This window comes from Sapajus apella, unplaced genomic scaffold, assembly GCF_009761245.1.
Source record: "Sapajus apella isolate SASKATOON/1434 unplaced genomic scaffold, GSC_monkey_1.0 scaffold9, whole genome shotgun sequence".
Taxonomy (NCBI): Eukaryota; Metazoa; Chordata; class Mammalia; order Primates; family Cebidae; genus Sapajus; species Sapajus apella.
The window spans coordinates 12,083,621-12,094,933 of NW_022436949.1; the positions used below are offsets into that span (position 1 = coordinate 12,083,621).

An 11,313-nucleotide genomic window follows, 5' to 3' on the forward strand; every position below is an offset into this window, starting at 1 on the left:
CATGGATGAATCTAGAAACCATAATTCTCAGCAAACTGACACAAGAACAGAAAATCAAACACCACATGTTCTCACTCATAGGCGGGTGTTGAACAATGAGAGCACATAGACACAGGGAGGGGAGCATCACACACTGGGGTCTCTTGTGGGGGGGCCAAGGGAGGGACAGCAGTGGGGGTGGGGAGGTTGGGGAGGGTTAACATGTGGAGAAATGGCAGATGTAGGTGACCGGGGGATGGAGGCAGCAAACCACATTGCCGTGTGTGTACCTATGCAACAATCCTGCATGATCTGCACACGTACCCCAGAACCTAAAGTACAATTTAAAAAAAATTACCTGCTGTCTTAAATTTACAGTTTTTTAAAGTAATGTAGTTTGATTACTTTTTAAAATTTTTTCTTAAGTTTTCTGTACTTTTCTATTAAACACTTTATCTGACTTCAATGGTTTATTTCAGCTGTACAGTGAAAAATATATTATTTGAGATAATTTTAAGTAGGAAAATAATAATGATCAACATACAGAGGATTTTTTTTCTTATATATTCTTTCTTACTTTTATTTTAAATGAAAGAGATTAAAAATATAGCCTTAATGACATTTTGAACATAGTTTGGAGTTTACTTTGCTCTCCAAGGATTCTGAGTTTTGTCAGACTTTTAGTTCTTGTAGAGTCTGTGAATTCATTTTAGTGTTTATGACCTGCATAAATGTTGAAGAAACTTCCTGTTGTGTCTCCTTTATTGATACAGTGTAAATACAAAACTGGTGGACTTCTAACTATTATCACAAAATGGGAATATTTTATAATTATATGATTATTTTAATTATCACAAAATGTATAGTAATTTGGCCATCAAATTCACTTTGAATATGTAGATTGTATTGCAAAATATTTTCATTAAATAATAATTAAATGAAATATCCTATTTATATTGATTGATCCAATATATATTTGTAATTTTTATGAATAAAAATGCATTTATAAAACATTAACTTTTTATTTTACTTTTTTAGAATTAGGTTGTCACATAAATCTTTGGAAGCTGTGTATGCTCATATGATTCATAATAAAATGAAGTGACAACATAAAAACTGGGAGAAAATATTTGTAAACTGAAGATTTGGTATGGGATTAATGTCCAAAATATATTAAAAACTCAAATAATTCAATAGTAAAAGACACATAATCCTATTTAAAAATACAGAAAGGACCTGAATGGAAATTTCTCAAAAGAAGATAAGCGCCAGGCAGGGTGGCTCATGCTTGTAATCCCAGCACTTTGGTCAGGGGTTCCCGACCAGACTGGCCAACATGGTGAAACCCCATCTCTACTAAAAATAAAAAGTAAAAAAATAGCTGGGTGTGGTGGTGGGTGCCTGTAGTTCCAGCTACTCAGGAGGCAGGAGAATCCTTTGAACCTGGGAAGCAGAGGTTGCGGTGAGCCGAGATTGAGCCAAGGTACTCCAGCATGGGTGATAGAGCAAGACTCTTAAAAAAAAAAAAAAAAAAAAAAAGAAAAAAAAGTCTATGGCCATACCACCCTGAACACGCCCCATCTCGTCTGATCTCGGAAGCTAAGCAGGGTTGGGCCTAGTTAGTACTTGGATGGGAGACCGCCTGGGAATACTGGGTGCTGTAGGCTTTTTAATAAAAATAAATAAATAAAGAAAAAAGATATGCAAATAGCCAATAGATACATGAAAAAAAATTAACATCATTAACATCAGAGAAATGCAAGTCCAAGTGAGATATTACCTGACACCCTTTGGAATAGCTATGATCAAAAAGACAAAAGATAACAAGTATAGATGAGGATGTGGAGAATAGTAATCTCTTGCAGGCTGTTAGTGGAAATGCAAATTAGTACAGCCATTATGGAAAACACCATAGAGGTTCCTCAAAAATTAAAAATACATCTACCATGTGACCAACAATTCCACCGCTGGTAATGTTTACAAAGGAAATGAAATCAGTCCGTCAAAGAGATATCAGCACTCTCACGTTCATGGATACACTTTTCACAATAGCCAAGATATGAAATCAACCTATATGTCCACTGAAGGATGAATGCACAAAGAAAATGTGGCGTAGATAAACAAAGTAAAACTATTCAGCCTTGCAGGAAAAGAAAATCCTATCATTTACAACATGGAAGCACCTGAAGGACATCATACTAAGTGAAATAATCCAGGAACAGAAAGACAAATATCTGTGATTACTTGTAGAATCTAAAAACAACAAACTCATAGAAGCAAGGGATGGAACAATGGCTGCCAAAGGCGGGGGAGAAGGGTTGGTTGGGGAAATGTGGTTAATAGCCATGTGCTATAATCATGAAAATTGCCGAGAGACTAGATTTGAAGTGTTATCACACACACGCACACAGACACACACACACATGCAAACTATGTGAGCTGATAGATACGTTAATTTGTCTGATAATGGTACTTGTTTTACATTGTGTATCAAAAAATCATGTCGCATGCCATAAATATATTCAATTTTTAGTTGGCAATCATACCTCCAGAATGCTGGGGTGAAAATAAAACAAAATTAAGCATTCTGTCTTCTTATTCTATGCAGCAACAAAAACCTTAAACTACCCGTTATTTGAGTGCACCCTTCTTCCCATTTAGGTTGACTCCCTTATCCTCCCTGCCCTGCATCCTGGGACTCTACTCCTGTGAATATGCTCCTCAACTCACTCACACTCTGACTCCCCTTGACAACCCACCCTCCTCATCTGCTTGGCCTCTACTGCCCTTCTATGGGCCAAAATGTCTCTTTTCCACAATCCAGAACACAGGTGTCTGCTTTTCTCTGTGATGGTATCCCTAATGGCCTTTGGCATTAATTGCTTAGACAGGGAAGGGTAGGCAAAGGGAAGGGAAGGAAGGTGAAAGAGGGGAAAGGAATGCTGCAGGGAGAAAAGGGAAGACAGAAGGGTAAAGGGAAGAGAATCAAGATAATACTGTTTAAAATCCACATGTCATAGTTAATGATTAAGCATTTGAGGGTAGGGGAGATGCAGGCTGAAGTAATTCAAGACACAGAAGGACATCTATATTCTGGTGTGGAGAGAAGAGATGCTGTGGCCCACAGCAGGACAACAGGATGTCCCAGAGTGAGAAGTGGGGGCTTGGCATGTGAAGTCAGAGATCAGCTGAGCTGAGGAGGGCATCACACATATATGATCTGGGTAGAATAAGGGAATCAACCCAAGTGGGAGGAAGGGTGCACTCACACATAGGGGTGGCACATGGTTTACAGCAGGCATCCCCAGCCTACAGGCCATGGACCAGTAAGTGGCCTGTTAGAAACCTGGCTGACAGCAGGAGACGAGCTGCAGGCAAGCAAGCATTACCACCTGAGCTCTGCCTCCTGTCTGACCAGCTACAACATTAGAGTCTCACAAGACTGCCAACCCTACTGTGGACGGTGCATGCAAGGGATCTAGGTTGTATGTGGCTTATGACTAATACCTGATTATCTGAGGTGGAGCAGTCTCATCACAAAACTGTCTCCCACCTCTCCTGTGCCTTTGGTTGAGTGTCACACCCTGAACAAGGTGTAAAGTTGTTCATATTGTGTGTATGGCAGGGGTGGTAGGGGAAGCTGGAATGAAAAATGTCGTATATCTGGAAATATTTGTAATGTGTTAAAATGTGTTTTCAGTGTATAAAAGTGCTACTTAAAGACTTTGATCTCTGAATGCTGAGAATTTCAACGTATTTTGCTCATTCTTTTTGAAGTTTAATTAATAGATTGTAAAAGCAAATTTGGTGTTGGACTCATCTGTATACAACTTGTCTGAGGATGTTATACATGATTTAATCAATGCTCTAATATTTTCATTCTAGCTGATTAATTTCTACATAGTTTATTAAAATGTCATAAATGCCTGCACATATACCAGAATGGTTAAAAATGCAAACAAAAATACCAACTGTTGGGAAGCACTCAGAGCAACTCTCATTATACTGCTTCATACATTGCAGTTGGGAGTAAAAATGGTATATTATTTTTGGAAAGTGCACAGCAGTAGCTGCTGAACACTATACATACTGGACCTGTACACTGCATGATCAGTGATACTACTTACCTATCTGTCTAACATAAATACATATATATGATGGTCATCAACACATAAACACAAAAGTGTTTACAGCTGCTCTATTTGTAGTGAGTAGAAATACTAACAGTAGTGGAAAATTATTGTATAGGATTTGGCAGGAATGAGCCGAGATTAGATTTACATTTTTTGTTTCTAAAAATCAATCTGCCTCAAGTGTGATAAATGTATGTAGGGGACAAAATTGAAGACAGAAAGATTGGTTAGGATGCTGTTTTAAATGTCCAAGAAAGATAAAAATGGTGATTTGGACATGATTTTTTGAAACAGAGATGGCACAACTTACTCACATTTGGGATGTAATTTACTTGTATTTGACATCTACTTGCAGTAACAACATGATCATTTTTGTCCTGGGGATAACATTTGACACAAGAACAGTCAAGAAAAAGGAGAAAATATCAGCTATTTCCACGTTTTTCTAGATACAGGCCTAGGCTTAGGCAACACTTTAAGGTATGTAAAACATATATATTTTTTGTCATATTGTCATACATTATCTGTTTACATATCTGATTCCCCAGTTTCCCAGCCATAGTGTCCTGCTGTTACCCTTATTTCTTCTTTGTGACATCAAAATAAAAATAAATACAATTTCCAAGGTTCCAGTTTGCCGTCTATATATCATTTCTCCAAACATTCATTACCTTTTGGCAGAAAAATAAATGATTAAGTAAATATATAGAATTGGAATAACTTCTGCAATTTCTGAAAGACAGATAAATCAATACTCCTACCTAGAATATTTTTATTTTATTTATTATTATGAAAGAATCCTGTCTTCATACAGAATGTCATGGTGTAAACCAATTACAACCCTATGTATACCAAAAGTGCAAAATGAGATTTAACTGATCCAACAAGACAGTTTATTATTTAGCATAGCAAACATCATGAACATCGGCAGAGTTACATCAGGTTCCCTAGCTCCAGGTCCCCGAAGGGTGGCATAGTGGTCACAAATAACTACTAAGCACATGGCAGTCTTTGCACTGCTGCTGAGGAAATCTGCCAATTTTATAGAAAACAATAAGCAAGGTTACCCTTTGTGTGAAGACAAATGTGCATGAACACAAAAGGCCCAAAAAGGAGCATGCTTCTAACATACCAATGTGAATGGGTGAGGGCACATGCATGAATGCATGTTTATGTGTCTATTAATCTACTTGGAGTTTGGTTAAAGAGTTGCTCTGTTTCCCAACATTTAGTGTTTTTCTTTGCATTTTTAACCATCCTGTTAGGTGTGTAGGCATTTATGACATTTTAATAAACTATGTAGAAATTAATCAGCTAGAACAAAAATATTAGAGCATTGATTAAATCAAGCATAACATTCTCAAACAAGTTGCATACACATGAATCCAACATCAGATTTGCTTTTACAATTTCTAATGTACGTATTAGAAAGTAGAGTAGGGAACAAAGTATGAGCCTTTGTGAAATATGAGGTAGAATTATTTTCTCCAGCCAGTCGAATGAGCTCTTAGGGTTCAATACCTAAGTTTTTCCAAATTCTGAACATTTTTAACTTTCCTAATCAAAATTCATAGAGTTCTAAAACTTTCATTTTGTTTTGTTTCTCTTATTTTATTTCATTTTGTTTCAGTCTCTTAATTGCTCCCACAGAGGCAACACTTGGAGTTTTGGTATGGAGAGAGCCTGGTAGGCCAGAGTGTTGGGGTGGCTTGGGAGAGGAAAGGATTGCCATGACTTGTAATTCATGTATCTCAAAATCAAGTCTTTCCTGTATTCATGGACTGAAACTTTTTTTATATAAATAGTAGTCGTTTCTACTGCTTACAAAGAGATGTATATTTTCAGTTGCTGAATCTTTTTTCCTGTTAATGTGATCTTGTAAAAGCAAGGAAGCTGAATGAAAAAGATAAAACATGTAACAACAATGTATATGCCTACTACTCTATCTATATTCCTGCTCAAAAAAGTCCTTTGTTTATTTTTAATTAAAGTACCATTTATTCTCTATAAATTCAATATACAGTGTTTGTTTAAGAAGGCAAGCTTTATCTCATACAATAGTGTTTGTAACACCTGTGCAGTGCTACCCAGCTAACCAGAAGGGGTTTGGTTTCTAACAAAACACTTTAACATCTGGTCCAGGAACCCTGAAGAAATGAGATAGCGTTATATAGACTAATTATGCAGGATGTTTGAAGAAATATTCAAAACCTAAACTCTTACAAAAGTATCTGTGATAACAGCTGCATCAGTAAATTATTTTGTGACATAGCCAATAAAATGAGAATTCAATAACAAAATTGTAACAAAGCTTGCACAAAAGCTAAATACTATTCTCACTAGAAAACAAATTATAAAACATATAGTTTCCCCATGGCCAATTATTAACATTGATATGTATATACACACAAACAGAGATCAATCAGAGGAAGATGTTTACTTGCTTTCTCAAATTTAAAAGTGTTGACTCAACAAGAGTAAAATTTAGAATGCTACAAGTTGTATTTTCAGGTAAGCCAATTAATTGCATTCATAACTGTATCAAGAAAAAATAATGTCTGAAGGACTGATGCATAACATAAAAATAATAAAATACATCAACTTTCATTCTGATTTCGACCACATCGTATACTTACCATTCATGTAACCCAAGTAGAACAATGTACAAATATCAAGATAGCATACCCACCTCCGTTATGCTTACTCAGAAAGATTTTCTCTAGAGCGCGCCAGCCATTCTAAGTGAAGCTGCTTTCAAAGATGATAAGACAAATCATTTTCATAAGAGCAGAGAAAATTGTAGCATCTATGATACCCAGCCACATGTTGAATATTAATTTGACACTGCTTATAAGTAATTTTTACACAGGTAAATAAAAAATTTGAAAGGCAGAAAACCATTTTCAAGACATTCATGCTCTTAATAAATGAAGAAATAATATTTGTAAAAGAAACACATTCCTTTCACTTCAGTAGAAAATGAGGAGCAAACTGTGTGCCTATGTGATTAGGCATGAAAATAAGTGTACGTTTTCACGAATAAGGCACATAGCAACCAAAGACAAAACTAGGAAAAAGTTTAGATTCCTTAAGGTGATGTTATAGAACTCCGATTTCCATGGATACAAAATCTAATCTAGTTCCAGTTGCAACTTTGTAATCCCCCCAAAAAATGTTCATAAAACCTGAAAATATTTTCCTAAAAAGAGGAATGCTTGTATCACCTAACATATTAGAAGATCAGTTTTGAGGGAAAAGGTGATTAGAACATTCTTTTTTAGGGCCAGGCGCTTTGGCTCACGTCTGTAATCCCAACACTTTGGGAGGCTGAGGCTGGCGGATCATGACGTCAAGAGATCAAGACCACCCTGACCAACATGGTGAAACCCTGTCTCTACTAAAAAATATAGCCGGGCATGGCGGTGCGTTGCCTGTAGTCCCAGCTACTCTGGAGGCTGAGGCAGGAGAATTGCCTGAAACTGGAAAACGGAAGTTGCAGTGAGCAGGGGTTGAGCCATTGCACTTCAGCCTGGTGATAGAGTGAGACTCTGTCTCAAAAAAAAAGAACACTCTTTTTTAATGCAGATTGATTAGTAGGCAGAAGTGGTGAGGAATATGTAGAGAAAAAGAAAAAGGGATTAAGAACACTTAAAGTGGATCAGTGAAATCCTAGACTTATAAATTGAAATCACACAGATCTTAAGCAAACTTTATAAAATGGTGAGAGAGTAATTACAACCTAAACTAGTTGCTGAGATCTTTTGGCTTTTATTTTGAAATAACAGGCTACATGAACCACAAATGAGTTTCAGTTTTAAAATGCCGGGACTATTGACCAAAGGGAAGGTAGAAAATGTAGAAAGGGTGAAAATTCTGTACCACCACTATGACATCAGATGGAATCAGCCTATCAAGGTGAAGAAATAAGCCTAGGTGTCCCAAGGTGACAGCCATTGCAGATGACTTTGAATTATGTTACTTAGATCCGCTTGCTTGTTCACTCAGCCAGTCAGTCCTTTTTACATCCTTTTATTTATCCATTCATCCAGCCAGGCAGTCCTCCATAAGCATACATTGTTTTACTGCTAATAAATATTTATTTATTACCTATGCTTTTTATTTAATTATTTTGGCAAACCCATCAAAGGAATAAATTAGTATTATCTCAATTCCTTGTGTAAATCAAAAGTATCTGTGACAGGTATCAATCAATAGAAAGTTTATTTTGTGAAGGCTAAGGATGTTCCCATGATATAGCCCCAGGAGGTGCCAACCACATGTACCCAAAGTAGTCATGGTGTAGCTAGTTAAATGCATTTTAGGAAAACATGAAACATAAATCAATAAGATGTACAGTGGATCCTTCTGGAAAGGCGGGACAAGCTAAAGTGGGGGACTGCCAGGTCATAGGTAGATTTAAAGATTTTCTGTTCTGGCAATTGGTTGAGTGAATTATTATCTAAAGACCTGGAATCAATAGAAAGGAATGCCTGTGTTACAATAAGTGGTTGTGGAGACCAAGGCTTTATTATGCAGATGAACCTTCCAGGTAGCAGGCTTCAGAGAAAATAAATCATAAATATTTTATATCAGATTTAAAGAGCCTGTTCTATCACTCCTAAGGTCTTTGTGTTCATATTTGTGAGGCATGTCTGACTCTCCACTTTCCATCATGGCCTGAACTAGTTTTTCAGGATAATTTGGAATGACCTTGGCTGAGGGGAGGGTTCAGCAGTCAGTTGGTGGATTTAGAATTTTATTTTGGTTTACACTTATGAGTGAAAAAAATGGCTTTGAAATGTTCAATCATTTACCCTATTTTACATAGGAAATAACATTCATATATAAGACTTTATAGCTTCAATTTTAAGAATGCTTTATAATCTAATATACAAAAATAAAGAAGTAAAATCTTGCCTCAAAGAGTTAAAGAATCCAATGACTAAATTATTGGGCTTACAAGGTAGCAGATAAAAATGAAACAACTTGCTGAAAAGCTGAAATTGAAACTGTGTTCCAAAGAGTAGGAAAGCAGTAAATAACAAAAGTTTTTGAGACAGCAGGATACCAGGTAAGAAAATAAACAACTGGCTGAAACACTGAAACTCCCTCTTCCTTGTGAGATCAAGAAAAATCTGACTGAAATCTACTGAAACTAACATGGACAATTGGAGTTTGTGTAGAATGAGCTTGCTGATGTCACAGTCTGAATTTCCACCATATGTTTCAGGCTTACCTTACTACTCTCTTAATTGTATGTATGACTTGTCAGGTAGCAGGAAGAGATAACTGTGCATGCCCAGGGACTTTCCAGATCTCCCCTTTCCTTCTACCAGTCACCTGCTAATCTCAGAATCTGCTCCCTGAATCTTTTATAATAAAAACACTACCTTGAAGCCAGCACAGGGAGACAGATTTGAGCTTGACTTTTGTCACCCTGGAACTGACTTTCAATATAAAGCTTTTCTTTTCTCAAAAATATGGTGTCATAGTACTGGCTTCCAGCACATCAGACAATGAATCCCTTTGGTTTAATAATAGAAGCAGTGAGCTTGTTGTCAAGAATTGCGTCAGTAAGTCAAGACATTTATAAAAATGTATCAGAGAAAAAAGCAGTCATCCTTAAAAGAAACAAAAATAAAATACATAAAACCCCCAAACATCAAAAATTCTTTACTATGGTATTCTAGAAAAAAAAAGAAAAAAACCGTTTGCTTTTGTTATACTGTACTGTCTTTTCTAGTGGCAAAATGTTAATAACAAAGGCAGTGTTTGTTTCTATAGTCTGTTATTGTTAAAGTTTGATAAATTTGCTTCTTATTTCACTCTTTATTTATATAATGACTATGGATGAAACAGAGAGGAAAAAGCAAATTTGTTAATTTTGTTTTCAGTTTTTGCGGCTGAGACAAAGATTTTCAGGGCCCAATGACTAATTCAGTAAGTATAGTATACATTAGGGGTTATTGCCATATTTAAATCTACATACAAATTCGAGATATGATATTAGTATTGTCACTAATTTTAGTTATCACAAATGGAAAGAGAATAGAGACATGGGGAAAATTTAACCTTTACAAGTAATATATGCTATATGTTTTATTTTAAGATTCCTTACACATCTGCACTCCTCTCAGTGTGGCATAGGGAGCATACTACAAATTTAAAATAATTATTCAATAGCTCTATTAGTTACAAACTGGACTTAATTTAAAAAATTATCCAAATTTTACATTCAATATTAAACATTATAAACTAGAACAATTTATTTATAAACACATTACAAAGTGAATTGTCTACTCACACAACTCTGATAATGTCCTGACTGGCCAGGCAAGTGGATCAAGTCTATAATCCCAACACTTTAGGAGGCCAAGGAAAATGGATCACTTGAGTCCCGGAGTTCAAAACCAGGCTGGGTAACATGGTGAAAACTGTGTCTATTAAAACCAAAGCAAATTAGCCAGGCATGTTGACATGCACTTGTAGTTCCAGCTACCCAGGAGGCCTGAGCCCCGGAGGTCAAGGCTGCAGTGAGCACTGACTGTGCCACTGCACTCCAGCCTGGGCAACAGAGTGAGAACTTATCTCAAAAACATACAATAAAATTATCATCATCATCATGATCAAGAGAGAAAATATAAAATTATTTAAGTGGCTAAACATGTCACTATCACGTAGCCCCTGATGTGATGCAATGAGCAGGGCAGTTTTCCTATGTGGTATTCTTTCAAAAATCTGTAATATTGGTTTAGTCATGATAAAAAGATCTGCCAAACACAGATCAAGGGATATTCTATTAATACTTGACCAGTACTTGTTTAAACCTTCACGATCAAGAAAAACTCATAGAAAGTGAGAAGCTGCCACAGATTGGAGTAATTTAAAGATGCCTGATGGTCAACTGCAATTTGGTTTCCTAGATTGGGTATTTGAAGAAAAGGCAGTGAAAATCTTGTGAAATAAGAAAAAAAAATAATCTGTTGTTTGCTTAATAGTACTTTTCTAATGTTAATTCTTAGTCTTTTTCAAATATACTGCAGTTATGTAAGATGATTGCATTAATACAGATGGGGATAAAGATATTGGAAAACTCTGTATTATTTATCTTTATAAAATTTTGTAGATCTAAAATTAATTCAAAATAAAAAGTTAAATAACTTTAATAAATAACTTTTACCTTCAGTGAAAAAGTAGATTG

General features: G+C 35.9%; 1 non-coding gene across 1 annotated transcript; it reads left to right on the forward strand.

The window, feature by feature from the left end:
- The first annotated feature begins 1,527 nt into the window (after positions 1–1,527).
- On the forward strand, positions 1,528–1,646 carry LOC116551396. The gene has a single exon (XR_004268899.1). It is a non-coding gene; the product is annotated as a 5S ribosomal RNA (ribosomal RNA).
- Positions 1,647–11,313: the final 9,667 nt, after the last annotated feature.